The sequence below is a fragment of the Bos mutus genome, chromosome 4, assembly GCF_027580195.1.
Source record: "Bos mutus isolate GX-2022 chromosome 4, NWIPB_WYAK_1.1, whole genome shotgun sequence".
NCBI lineage: Eukaryota > Metazoa > Chordata > Mammalia > Artiodactyla > Bovidae > Bos > Bos mutus.
This window is the reverse complement of record NC_091620.1, coordinates 67,385,685-67,398,805: the sequence shown is the minus strand read 5'-3', so window position 1 is coordinate 67,398,805 and position 13,121 is coordinate 67,385,685. Positions and strand designations below refer to the sequence as shown.

General features: G+C 41.8%; 1 protein-coding gene across 3 annotated transcripts in view; it reads right to left on the bottom strand.

Annotated features, from left to right (window-relative positions):
- MET (MET proto-oncogene, receptor tyrosine kinase) overlaps positions 1-7,356 on the bottom strand; it is a 114,971-nt gene extending 107,615 nt beyond the window's left edge. For 2 of the 3 annotated variants that reach the window (XM_005899132.3, XM_070369587.1), the window contains exon 1: positions 7,156-7,356. The gene's annotated coding sequence lies outside the window, so the exon portion shown is untranslated. Of the gene's footprint in view, positions 1-7,045; positions 7,067-7,155 lie in introns of those variants that run through there. The other variant, XM_070369586.1, reaches the window with a different exon arrangement.
- Between the last annotated feature and the right edge of the window lie 5,765 nt (positions 7,357-13,121).

Below are 13,121 nucleotides of genomic sequence, written 5' to 3'. Positions count from 1 at the left end.
AAGAAAGCACCAGTATTCCAAACAGAGTTTATTCTGAATGAGAACTTGGAAATAAAATGTGAAATATACATATAAAGTTATAATGAATTTAGATTTCAAAAAAAATGCTGTAATTTAAGAATGAAATAACTGTACTACTCTTTAGTTCAGAATATACAGTTTGATAGAAAGTACGTGGGTTGATGAGTTTAGGAAAATAAGTATGTGCCAATATAGATGATGAATTAGGGAATATCTCTTCTTAAAATTGCTAAGCCAATTTTCCAGTGAGGTAAAAAGCCTGAGACCTCTAAAGATAAAGTACTTTACAGAGCTGTCTGGGGTTCTTTGGCCACGCATGCTGCTGACGGAGAAGGCAATGGCACCCCACTCCAGTACTCTTGCTTGGAGAGTCCCATGGACGGAGGAGCCTGGTAGGCTGCAGTCCATGGGATCGCTGAGAGTCAGACACGACTGAGTGACTTCACTTTCACTTTTCACTTTCATGCATTGGAGAAGGAAATGGCAACCCACTCCAGTGTTCTTGCCTGGAGAATCCCAGGGATGGGGGAGCCTGGTAGGCTGCCGTCTATGGGGTTGCACAGAGTTGGACACGACTGAAGCAACTTAGCAGCAGCAGCAATAGCTGCTGAATTAAACAGTATCTGAAGCTAATGCCAAGTGGGACCACTTGGCATGCAGAGTTGTGGCCAAGAACACAAGTGAGACTACCAGGAATTAAATCTGGCCTGCAAACACTTTAGCTCTCTAGGCTGCACAATTTTAAAGATATTGAGTCAACATTTTTAAACTGAGAGATTTCTAGGTTTAAAAATTCTGAAAGACACCACATGGTCCCATGCCACTCACTGAGCCTCACAGCAACTCTGATGATGCCAAGCAGTGGCTGCCCCCTCTTCAGTTCAGTTGCTCAGTTGTGTCTGACGGAGACCTCATAGACTGCAGCACGCCAGGCCTCCCTGTCTGTTACCAACTCCCAGAGTTTACTCAAACTCATGTCCATTGAGTTGGTGATGCTATCCAACTATCTCATCCTCTGTTGTCCCCTTCTCCTCCTGCCCTCAATCCTTTCCAGCATCAGGGTCTTTTAAATCAGTCAGTTCTTCACATCAGGTGGCCAAAATATTGGAGTTTCAGCTTCAGCATCAGTCCTTCCATTGAATATTCGGGGCTGATTTCCTTTAGGATGGACTGGTTGGATCTCCTTGCAGTCCAAGGGACTCTCAAGAGTCTTCTCCAACACCACAGTTCAAAAGCATCAATTCTTTGGTGCTCAGCTTTCTTTATGTTCCAACTCTCACATCCATACATGACTACTGGAAAAACCATAGCTTTGACTAGACAGACCTCTGTTGGCAAAGTAATGACTGTTTTTTAGTATGCTGTCTAGGTTGGTCGTAACTTTTCTTCCAAGGAGCAAGTGTATTTCAATTTCATGGCTGCAGTCACCATCTGTGGTGATTTTGGAGCCCCCAAAAATCGTCTCTCACTGTTTCCACTGTTTCTCCACCTATCTGCCATGAAGTGATAGGAACACATGCCATGATCTTAGTTTTCTGAATGTTGAGTTTTAAACTTTTTCACTCTCCTCTTTCACTTTCATCAAGAGGTTCTTTAGTTCTTCTTTGCTTTCTGCCATAAGGGTGGTGTCATCTGCATTTCTGAGGTTATTGATATTTCTCCCGGCAATCTTGATTCCAGGTTGTGCTTCTTCCAGTCCAACATTTCTCATGATGTACTCTGCATATAAGTTAAATAAGCAGGGTGACAATATACAGCCTTGACATACTCCTTTCCTGATTTGGAATCAGTCTGTTGTTCCATGTCCAGTTCTAACTGTTGCTTCTTGACCTGCATACAGATTTCTCAGGAGGCAGGACAGGTGGTCTGAAGAATTTCCCATCTCTTGAAGAATTTTCCACAGTTTGATGTGATCCACATAGTCAAAAGCTTTGGCGTAGTCAATAAAGGAGAAGGTAATGGCAACCCACTCCAGTGTTCTTGCCTGGAAAATCCCAGGAACCAGGGAGCCTGGTGGGCTGCTGTCTATGGAGTCACACAGAGTCGGACACAACTGAAGCGACTTAACAGCAGCAGCAGATGTTTTTCTGGAACTCTCTTGCTTTTTCTATGATGCAACGGATGTTGGCAATTTGATCCTTGGTTCCTCTGCCTCTTCTAAATCCAGCTTGAACATCTGGAAGTTCATGGTTCACATACTGTTGAAGCCTAGCTTGAAGAATTTTGAGCACTGCTTTGCTAGGGCTTTTTCTGAGCAAATTGTTGTTCCCTAGTAAAAGGGTTGGAGAAGGCAATGGCACCCCACTCCAGTACTCATGCCTGGAAAATCCCACAGACGGAGGAGCCTGGTAGGCTGCAGTCCATGGGGTTGCTAAGAGTCAGACACGACTGAAGCAACTTAGCAGTAAAAGGGTTAGTTTTATTTATTTAGGTTACCTGTTTACAAATCTTTATACAGAATATAGACAAAACATAAGTGGGGAAGAAGAAAAGAAGAAGAAAATTCAATATACTGATTTAACACTGGAAAGGGAAAAGGAAGGACAGAGAAGGCAAGAAAAGAAGTACATTGCAGAAAGAAGTTGTAAACCATCAGCAACTGCCTCCTTTGCTGCGTCCAGATTTATACTATGAAAGGGATCTGTGACAAAGGCTGTTGAGTATTACTCTAATCAAATTCTATTAGGCCAGGCTCACAGTGTAGAAAATAAGAAGGGAAATTGTCTGAATGGAGCAATATCACTGATCAAGAATGAGGTGTGGGAATAAATGTAAGAAAAGATCATGGTTCTCTTCTTTCATAGTCCTCAAACCAAGGGATGTGGGTCTCTCCTTCAACCTCACCCTTGAGACTGTAAGGAAGTATGGCAGGCACTGTCCCAGTACTTTCCATAAATGACCATGGAGTCTATGTACAGCTGTGCATTGCACAATTTCAGAGAGAAAAAAAATGAGAATGACACTCTCAAGGAATGCAAAGGAGAGGTCCTGCTCCAGATATCCACATGCCTCATTCTTTCATTTCCTTTAGGTTCTAGCTCAAAGGTCACCTCTGAATTAAGGCTTTCTCTGACCCACTACTGAATTTTTCAGTCACCAGTCCATTCCCTCCTATCTTACTACTCTCTCTATGCTTCCTTATAGCTCTCATCATCACCTCACATACATTTTATTTCTGTATTTTATTTAGTTTGCCTTCTTCAATATAAAACAGGGCAACATTAAGTCAGAGACTTTTGTCTGTTTTATTCTTTGCTGCATTCATTGCCAGAGTCTAGAATTATGCCTGGTAGGTGCATAACAATTTATTCTGAATGCCTAAACCCTCAAACACATTCTTAAGAGTATAAGAAACTGGCTTTCACTAGAACCTGTGATTCTTTGACCATATTTCATAATTGCTCAGGTCAAATTTCATAATTCTTTGTTATATTAGAAAAAATACTTTTCAAATCCTATAGACCATTATATAATCTACATGGCTCATAAATTGTATATAATTTCTAATTACCTTATAGTTACAGAATTTCTTATAGAAATATAAAACAACAGGAGTAACCTGTATACACATACTTGCACAAATTTACACAATCACAAAGAAATATGTATACCTGAGTATGTGATTGGCTAGTTCACTGTTGTTTTTTTATTTCACTATGCTCACACCTCCTGTTACAAATGCCACACGTGTGATTTTTCTCTCAATTACATTTTACAGCTTATAAAAACACATTCTTCATTTTGTCCCTTGAAAAACAAAGTGGTCAGATTTTACTGGATGTTTTTATTGAAACAAATCCCAGGGGGAATATACTAAACTGTTAAACACAGCTGAAGAGATATCTGAGAATGGGGTTTCTGATAGAAGTGTAGATTACAAAATTACTCACAGCTCTAATCTGATAATAGAAGAATGCCCCACACATATGAATGGAGATCTTTCTTGGTATGCTTTACTACAAAAAGAACAAGAAAGGAAAAAGAATTGGAAAAAAAGATGAGAAAAACTCCTGAGACTAGAAATGTTATAGTCATCATTTATCACTAACTGAAGAATCCCAACATACACCTCAGTGGAAAATGGTTCAAATAGTAAACCTTCCTTGATGACCGGGCAGAGGCTGTGGGGTGCCATGAAAATAGCATGTGAGCTAGGCTCACGCACAGCTGCCTTGTCGATAATATGAGGAGGTTAAGATACTGGTATCAACCGTGCCTATTTTTTAATGGTGTTGTAATATCAGAAAGATGATATGCTCAGAAGCAGCTTCAAAATTTTAAGTTCCAACCTTGTGATTTAAAAAAAAAAAATTATCTTAATAGCAAGTAGGTTGATCTCTTTGCTATTAAATAATAGAATTTTTTTCCTAAGGTTGTCATTCGGTTATGAGATCCCCCTAACAATTATGAACCTTGATTCCATTTTGCATGTGATTGATTTTTCTGAATATTTAATTCTTCAAGGGCAGATATTTCATTTCTTCCTTTTTAAAAGTGTTCCTCTAGTACCAAACACATATGATGTTTAAGTTACAGTTCTTAGCTATTTTTTGCTAAGGCAAATGTGGGCCTGGCAGCAACTCTGTTAAGAACAGGGAATCAAAGTGATCCTGAATTGACATTAGTCAGTATATTCATCATTTATTACTAACAAGTGACTATTTTACACTGAGGAAAGCCCATGGAGAAACTCTGCCGGGAGGGCTAAGGGTCAAAGACACCAGTTTCAACACACACCAGTGAGGTAAAGATTAATTCCCTAGCGCTTGAGTCTGCATATTTTCTCCCTTTAAGGTGGCACAATTAGGAAATTCAGTTTTCCATGAACAAACATTAGCAGCTCAAGAGAAATACGGGGGGATGACAGGGAAAGGAAAGCATAGATGATTCTGGTGAACCTAATGACAGTAAAGAAGAAACCATGAAATCACGAGATATGGAGGCACAGACGACTTGAAAGCAGCTCTAACCAAACCAAAGGGGACAGATGAGGAGGAAGGTGGCAGAGAGATGGGAGGTGCTCTCAATTTGCAGGGAACTGTCATCATGAATGTGTCACCAAGGGTATCGGTGCAGTCAGAGAAAGGTGTGTCTCCTGAGAGAATGGTAGCCCTTTTGATTATTCACCTTGTTGTGAGGTGACCACGTTTGAGAAAAAGTTTCTTCAGGCTATTACAGAGATGTGCAAAAGGCAAATTAGACTAATGTTATTTTGGACTATTTTTTTTTTTTTTACCAACAGTTAAGGAAATTGATTTTTGATATGCATTTTTTAGTCTAATCCTCCTTTAAACAAATTTTAAAGAATTTCAAGATTATAGTAGGTTGTAGTCTTAACATGAATTTATAAGGGGTTTTCTCCTGCTTACAAAAGTATCATTTTTCTTCTACTGTAGGTTTAAAAGTTATGAAAATACTACTTAGGAACTTTCATACTGACTGGCTGTGGTTTAATCTAATACATCTTTATCATTCAGAAAACCCTCATCCACTAATTCTGAAGGGACATAGAGTACATTTAATGTAAACCTCTATTGTGATGTATTAAGAACAAGGCAATCTTTGAAAAAGCAGTAGTCAGCAGATCATCTTCTAAATGTTATAAATTATACCACGTTAAAAACCAAAATATATTTAGGTAGTAATTATAGGCTTATGCACTGTAAAGTCTGAAACAAGGCCTGAATAGAATTTTTAAAACACCAGTAAATTTTACAAGGAATTAGCCACAGTTTTGATACTAAAAAATTTCTTATGAGTGACGTAAATCTTACTTGTATTATTCAGCAGTTCAGAAAGAGTTAACACTGAATACATCACAGACTTGCAGTCTACAACTGGAACCAAAGCCCCTCACTTTTTGTTCCATTAGGGAAGATTACATGTTAAAACAAAACCCAATAAGCTTAAACCTAGAAAGAAAAGCTATGTACCTGTAAATAATCCAAGCACCATTTACAGTTTACATAAAAGCACAATTTATATCCTAGAAGCACACAGAAACATGATGTACATCATTTTCAGATCATCCTCATGCAGAAAAAATTCATTAGTCAGCTATAATAGTTTAGCTGTAAAGGAAAATAATGTCTGAATCCATTTGCATGGCAATGTGCATGTGTCTGGTTGATGGAACTGACAGAATAAGTCTCCACCCAACTCTACAAAATGTGAACACTGTTCTTAAAATTCAGGAGAGGGTCCAGATACTCTATATTCTCTCCAACGTCAATTTTTACAATCCTCTCAGATTCATCGACTGTCTTAACTTGGCAATTAAAGGAGCCTGATTATTTTGCCTAAGAGAGTTGACAATATTTCATTCTGCTCAGGGCTCCTTTGAATATAAAACTGTGATAAGGTAAAACACACTGGGCGACTATGCATGCATGAGCCACAGGAACTCTCTCCAACTGCCAAATTTGTAAATGGCTCTTTTAAAACATAAAAGGTATGAAATGTGAAACCATACTTTGGAGTAAATTCTGCATTGGCAATAGTCTGTGAAAATACCTTCGTTTCTGGTTTAATTATTGGATCAGCAGCAGTACACCAGACTGACTGACCTCTGGTTATAATCTATTTCACCTAATAAGATAGATGTCCTCCACAGAGCCCCAGCAAAGAAAGTAAGATTGAAAATGATGGATCACAAGACCTGTGTATTTGCCAGAAATTAAAAATTCAGCCCCTCACAGAAACACCTGCCCCTTGGAAGCTGCCCCACGTAATGTGCTTAAAGCAAGGCTGGAAACTAGAAAACTGCTTGCTTGCTCCTTTCTGGTCACATCACCCTACGACAGGGTGACTCGATCCCTTTTGTAAAGGCTGAGTCAGATCACAGCCTTGGAACTTGCGGGCAGTAACAGTCACACACCATCTCCTACCCCAGCGCCCCTCTCTCCTGAGTCACACAGGTGGCTGTCAGAAGCAACTCCCTAAAACGAAAAGCCCCATTGTAGTTTCGACCTAGCCTCTGGGGCCACAACCGTTCAGTTTCTGAAGCCCCTGAACTCTCACCCACCTTTCTGATCTTGCCCTCCTGAACACCAGTCAGGTCTCCGGGGGAACAAAGAGCAGATCGGCCAGGGCCAGGGGTGGGGGTGGAAAAGCAGAAGCGGGCTGGAGTTTTACCTTGCGGCACCCAGGAACCGGCGGAAGAGAAGTCAAGCGCGCAGGGACCACCCGCGCGCTCCGCGCCTCCCTGCCTCCTCGCAGCAAGTCAGCTGTCGTCCCGCATTTGGCTCCCGCCCTCCGCTGGACACCGCATCTGGTCACAAAGCGCTGGGGGCGCCGCGGGCGGCGAAAGCCTCCGGGTCACCTGCGGCCGGGCCCAGCCGCGCACTAGTCCGCCCTCCGGCTGCGCCCTCCCTCCGCCCCGCTCTCCCTCCGCCCCTTCCCACCCTCGAGCTGCCCGGCCAGTGACTCAGCCGGGCACCGGCGCGCGCGGCCCGGGGCAGCCCGGGCACGTCCAGGAGGAAGCACGGCCAGGAGAACAGACTCGGGCTTTCGCCCGCCCGCCCCTGCACGTGTCAGCCCGTCTCACGCGAGGTCCGTCCACCTCGTCCACAGGTCCCAGGAGCGCTGAGGTGGGGACTGGCAACACCCTGAGGGGGAAATCGGCCCCCGCCCTTCCTGCCGCCCGCGCGCCGCGCCGGGCCCCGCGGGGGGTCGCGTTTCCTCCTGCCCCTCCCCCGCCCACGACAAGGTGAAACTTTCTAGGTGGAGTAGTTTTCTCGCCCTGGCCGCTCGCACTCTCCCCGCCCTCAGCTCGGGCAGTTTGAAGTTAGCACAGCCTGACGATAAGCGGCAGCGAGTCTCCCCCTCCTGGTGCCCGTGTGGCTAGCGGCCCTGAAGCACCGAGAGCACTAGGCGCGCACACGACGCGCACGAGGCGCGCACCCCCGCGCTACCGGCGCGAAAGCTCGAGGCTCTGCTCTAAAGAGCTTTTCCCGCGTTTCATCTCCGTTAGCCGCGGAGCGCTGACCCGGGGACGCGGAGATTTGGGCACCACACAAACAGGGAATTCTTTGTCAGATAAGGAGATAGGAGTGGGTAGACAAATTCTCCCAATGGTTTCATTAATGCAATGATTATCCCCTATTATGATAACTCAGATTTCTGAAGGGAGGAACAACAGGAGTTTAACCCTGAGGAAACTTGCTTCTTTAGCTCCCCCACCACCACCCTTTTACCCCTCCCCCCCTTCATAGCAGGAAATAGGCTGATTAAATAACTAGGCAAACAACACAACAGAACAAAAGTTTAATTCTTAAATGTGGAAATCACGATATTAAGAAGGGGGGTTGAGGGCTTGGTGGATTATTTTTGTGTTAAGGTAGCTTTTTTAAAAATCTCACGTTTAAATATAAAGCTTATGAAAGTTACAGCCTTGCCTGTAAGGACTGAGCAGGTCTCCTTTCCAACTCTCTCAAGGGCTAGTCAGATAATGACGGCTGTTAGTTAATGAGAGTCAAGGAACAAAACAGCATTTACTATGCAGGTTCAGGAATTATTTACCACAGAATTAAAAACAGAAAAATATAGTTGGCACACTTATCGTTTTCCTGAGAGCTTCTTATGAGGCAGGCACTACACAGAGCACTTTCAACCCTCAAAAGTGATTTACCTCATGAGTCCCCAATTTTGTGGAAAAGGAAAGTTCTTATTATTTTAGGTAATACTAGCGCCCGGCATGGAACCATTTCCAGATGAGGAAACCAAGAACCTAAGAATTCCTAAGAGCCTCACCCAGCTGGTTAGTTAAAGAGGAGAGATTAGAAGAAGCAGGCTCTCAAGTCCCAGCCCAGGTGTTTTTCACACCGTGCCAAGAGACTGCAGGCTGGCAAGGCCACCTAAACAACCCAGTTCTACTGAAGATTTTCTGATATCACATGACACAATTTAATAACGACTACTTCACATTAAAATAATCATATTAAAATGCTAATTTACTAGTTGAAGGGCGCTGGTACTATTGGTGGACAGGTGAATTATATATTTGGGTTCAGTACAAACTTTCAATTTCAATAAAAGAATAAATTAATGAATTTACACACACACAACTAGCCATAGCTGTCCAAGGGAATGATTAGAGTGCTGTTTCTATTTTTCTATTTCCTGGTTTCCATAGCAATATGTTAACTGGGTTTTTAGATTGTATTATGTAGTTGCTGTAACAGGTTTTCTGAGTTTGTGTGCCATGATAAAAATAGAAAAAAAATTACAATTTAAGTGGTAGAAAGACCCAGCAAAAACATTGCAAACTGGATAATGAAATAGATTATAAATCCAAATAATCTATATTTTAATCCCTGAAGTTTCCTAGTTTCTAGTTACTAACAAATTTCCATACAATTTTGAAACTGGATTAAAAATTATCATTTTGATTTATTAACCATAAATAAGGAGAAAACATTTTATAAAAATAGCATAACTAAGAATAACATGACAAAAGTATGAGTGTGTGAAAATCAAATAATCAGTTTTGCACACTACTAGACAAATTTGATCAGAAAAAGGGTTAGAAGAAGGATTTCGATAGAAGCAGACACTTTAAAAATGCAATAGGAATTCTACAATTCCATTTTGGGTTTACGGCAAACTCTAATTGTTGCTATGTAATTTTCCTTGGGTCTGTGGCATGGGTGACACACTGTATGACAAAGTTCTGTTGGTATTTTCTGAACCAAACCAAACTCCTGCGGCTGGTGCTGCTGGCTGGCTTGACCAGCACCTGTTCCTAACCAGATAGTCCCTTGCTTGCCTCCACTGTTAGTGCTGGAAAGGAGAAATTCTTGCTTTCTCAAACTCCTTTGCTAGCAGACATGACTATGTGATATCATTCTGGCAAGGAGGTTAAGCTGAATTCTGTTGGAGACCTCTGGGCAAGACTTCAGTTTTCTCATTATAAGGATGTGGTAAACTTGGGCAGTGCCTTCCCACTTCTTACTTTTTAAATTTATTTATAATACAATTATAAATAGCTCTCTCTCAGCAGAGAGCTAGCAATGGGGAGAGAAGTTGACTCTGACATTGCAGAGCTATAGCACCAATGCCAGTTGACACTTGCTTCCAGATGTCTAATTTTATGGAAAAAATACTTGTTCCAGGCACTGTTGGCCAGGGGCCACCTGTCACCTGGGGCCAGAAGCATTCAAAACTGATATACTCCTCAAATGGGAAGAAAGACATCTTCAAGACTGAATTTGGCATAGTAGTTCAAGAGTTTGAGTTTTAGAACCAGGCAGCCTGGATTGCAATCTCAATTCTGCGGCTTGTTATGTTATTAACTGTAGGCCAGTGGCTTAAAGTCTCTGTTCCTTATCTGTAAAATGGGGAAAATAATAGATATTGTGAGGATGAAATGAGAACCTGTAAATAAAGCACATGAAATAGTTTCTGGTAAAATGTAAGTGCTCAAAAGGCATGAGTTACTCTTTAACATGTATTTGTCGGTAACACATAGTGCTTAACTATAAAGACAATCCCATCTCTTAATCCTGCTGCTGCTGCTAAGACACTTCAGTTGTGTCCGACTCTGTGTGACCCCATAGACGGCAGCTCACCAGGCTCCCCCGTCCCTGGGATTCTCCAGGCAAGAACACTGGAGTGGGTTGTCATTTTCTTCTCCAAAGCATGAAAGTGAAAAGTGAAAGTGAAGTCACTCAGTCGTGTCCGACTCTTGGTGACCCCATGGACTGCAGCCTACCAGGCCCCTCCATCCATGGGGTTTTCCAGGCAAAAGTACTAGAGTGGGGTGCCATTACCTTCTCCGTCTTAATCCTGAGATGGACCTAAAGGTAGCCATGGTCAAGAAGAAGAGGAACAGCAGTTCTAAACGTGCTCTAAACCTGCTCTACTCTAAACATGTCACACACTTTCTGCTCTCCCTTCAACACAAAAAAAATTTCCATCTGTTTTGTAATTTGATGGTACTCTTTAAGTGTATTCACATGGTACTATTTTTGAAACAAAAATGAAAGCAGTCTTCTTAGAACAGTGACTTCTTATTGGCACTGTGTGAAAGGGCCCACAGATATGTGGAGGCTCATAAAGTGCTTTTTAAAAATGGGAATTGTGTAGACAGAGGATGTGTTCTACAGTTTGCCATTGTCCTCCCATCTTCTCTTTTAATGCATACTGCCTACCTCTGATCGTGATGTCACTTTTTTAGGCATTAGGATTTGTGACCCCTTTCTTATTCTTGGATTCTCTCTGCTCTCCTCCCTTCCCTGGCCCCAGTGCCCCTGTTATTGTGCCTATGGAAGATGTCTCCTCAAAAGGATAAGAAGAATTCAGGTTATAGTTCCTTAGATCATTTTGTGGATAAATACAATTTGGGGATATAGAACTTCTCTTACCTTTTTAGAGATACATCATGTATATTAGACTATTGAAGATTCTGAAAATTCAAGTGGAAAAACCACAACAGAAAAAAAGCAAAAACATGCCTTTTTCCCTTCTTAACATCTTTAGTAGCAATTTTGTATAAAATTAGTTTAATAGGTAACATACTTTGTAAAGCCTTGCCTTAAAGAATGAAAATATGGCACTTTCAGTATGACCTGCTTTTATGTCCATTTATATTGGTCACATATTTGTGGCTGGGCTCTCTAAAACATGCAATAATAAAGTTATCTAAAAATATAAGTAAGCATATTCAATACTGAGAACAAGTACAAGACTGCTAGGCTCTTAAAGTTATAAGTATCACAATTTTAATCAGAAGGTCTAGGAAACTGGAGGCAGAAAAATGGAAAATAAATTACCATCTCCAACAGGCTGCTTTAATTTTGTTCATTTTCACATCCAGCTTATTGCCTCTTTCCCCAAATCAGGAAAATATACGATGCATTTCATTCTCATTTATTAAGTGTCTACTATGTATCTGTCATGTGTTTGAGTTCTACTTAGGTCCTTATAACAAAACTCCAAGATGAGTATCACACTTCTTGGTTTACATCCAGAAAAATGAAACTCAAAGAGATCTTGTAACTTACCCATGGTCACACAACAGGCATAAGTCTGTCTCTTTCTAGAACTCCTGCACCTCCCCTTGTTGTTGCTGTTTAATGGCTAAATCATGTCCAACTCTTTTGTGACCCCATGGACTATAGCCCGGCAGGCTCCTCTGTCCATGGGATTTCCCAGGCAAGAATACTGGAGTGAGTTGCCATGTCCACCTGCAACTATTATAAACTGTCCCTGGTCCTGTGGTGAATGGTGCAGTCTTTTAATGTAGGGCAGGAGAAATCAAGGCTTCCTTTCATTTTCCCTTCTCTGTCTACAAAGTCAGTCACAACCTAAGACAGAGTCACCCCTCTGTTTGCCTTTGGAACTGGATGTTGCCATGCATAGTGAAGGTGCTGGCACCACCTACGTTGTCCATCTATAGAACACTATCCAGGGTGGAGCATGGGGCCTGGGCAGTCAGGGTGACCTAAGTGTTGGACTTTGAGTGCTTATGACCAAGATCTCCCTGTGTGAAGAGGAACTGGAATGCTCTCTCCCCAGTGTCTCTGTTTTCACAACACCTGAGCTCTCCTTTGGAGACCCGGGGGAATGTGAGAAAGAAAGAGGAGTACCACGTGACGGAGAATCAGTAGTAATAGAGGGTCTTTTGGAGACTATCTGTCCCCTCATAAGACACGAAATAAAGACTAAAACTTGCAGAAAGTCCCAGAAGCCTGCTCTCATAATTCTTTCTGTCAATACTTTCCTTCCTCGAGAAAGTAGCACTGATATATATACACTGTCTTGTGCAAAATAGTTATTACTAAATTGCTATATAACACAGCGAGCCCAGGCTGGTGCTCTGTGATGATTTAGAGGATGGAGGGAGAAGAGGGAGGCTCAAGAGAGGCGATATATATTATGTCTGATTCACATTGTTGCATGGCAGAAACCAATACAACATTGTAAATCAATTTTCCACCAATTAAAAAAAATACATCAAAATACTTTCCTCCCTGAAACTGTGTTAATTTCCTTTTTTCTTTTTCTTTCCTCTCCTTTCCCCTTCCCTCCTCTCCCCTTCTATCCTCTCTCCACCCTTCCCCTCGTTTTTTCTGTCTTTCAATTCAGTTCAGTTGCTTTAG